Consider the following 1,571-nt stretch of genomic DNA (forward strand, 5'->3'; position numbering starts at 1 on the left):
CGCACGTTAGACGCGGACGGGCTACCGCGGGTCTCTCGACCATCGAGGCCGGCAAACTATACCCTCGGTAAAAAAAATTTTACGAGGGTGAAATTTTCATCGAGGTGTCGCACGTTAGACGCGGACGGGCTACCGCGGGTCTCTCGACCATCGAGGCCGGCAAACTATACCCTCGGTAAAAAAATTTTTACGAGGGTGAAATTTTCATCGAGGTGTCGCACGTTAGACGCGGGCGGGCTACCGCGGGTCTCTCGGCCACCTTTATCGTCGGTAAAAAATGTTGACCCTTGGGAATTTTTTCATCGGGAAGCCGAACGTAAGCGTCTCGACCATCGAAGGCCGGCCAACTATACCCCAGTCAAAAAGTATGTCTTAACAATTTTTTTTTTGTCATCGGGAAGCCGCACGTAAGAATATTACAGCAGGTCTCTCCATGATACGATAAAATGTCAGGTAACGAAGGCAGGCATCGTACACCCTCTTGATCGGCCGTGTGCTGGCGTCCGACACCTTCGCGAAGGTTTGAACTAGGGTTGTCTCAGGACATAAGCTAGGGTTACAGTGGGTGCTAAGCCTAGCCACTAAGCCTAGCCGTAACCCTAACCCTAACCCTAACCCTAACCCTAGCCCTAGCCCTAGCCCTAGCCCTAGCCCTAGCCCTAGCCCTAGCCCTAACCCTAACCCTAACCCTAACCCTAACCCTAACCCTAACCCTAACCCTAACCCTAACCCTAACCCTAACCCTAACCCTAACCCTAACCACTAAACCCTAACCCTAACCCTAACCCTAACCCTAACCCTAACCCTAACCCTAACCCTACCCTAACCCTAACCCTAACCCTAACCCCTAACCCTAACCCTAACCCTAACCCTAGTAGTTATCGAGACCCGCTAGAGTCCCGCTGGGACCATTTAAGGCCCACCGTGCACCTTATATGGTCCACAGAGAGAGATCCGTTGGACCTTCGATGGTCCACCAAGTCGCGTCAGAGAAAGGTTTGGTTCATATATGGTCCAGCCCGGACCATATATGCTCCAACGCGGACCATATAAGGTGCCAGAGACAAGCTGTACGGCTTGTCTCTGGAGCTTATAACGGCACGGTGGCCCTTATAAAAAAAGGTTTGAAAGAGTGGGTGAAGGTAACGTGGTCGGCCTGCTAGCGGGGGTACCGCGGGGAGAGGTACGTGGTAGGCCTGCTAGCGGGCTACCGCGGGTCTCGACCGCGGGTAAAGGTACGTGGTCGGCCTGCCACGTACCTTTCCCCGTGGTAGCCCGCTAGCAGGCCGACCACGTACCTTTTACCCGTGGTAGCCCGCTAGCTAGCAGGTCGACCACGTACCTTCCCCCGCCGTCGACAGCCGTGGTAGCGCGCAAAGCAGGCCGTCCGCGTACCTTCACCCGCGGCAGCCCGCTAGCAGGTCGACCACGTACCTTTTACCCGTGGTAGCCCGCTAGCAGGCCGTCCGAGTACCTTTACCCGCGGTAGCCCGCTAGCAGGCCGACCACGTACCTTTACCCGTGGTAGCCCGCTAGCAGGCCGACCGCGTACCTTCCCAGCCGTCGAGACC

The sequence above is a fragment of the Mytilus edulis genome, unplaced genomic scaffold, assembly GCF_963676685.1.
Source record: "Mytilus edulis unplaced genomic scaffold, xbMytEdul2.2 SCAFFOLD_243, whole genome shotgun sequence".
Taxonomy (NCBI): Eukaryota; Metazoa; Mollusca; class Bivalvia; order Mytilida; family Mytilidae; genus Mytilus; species Mytilus edulis.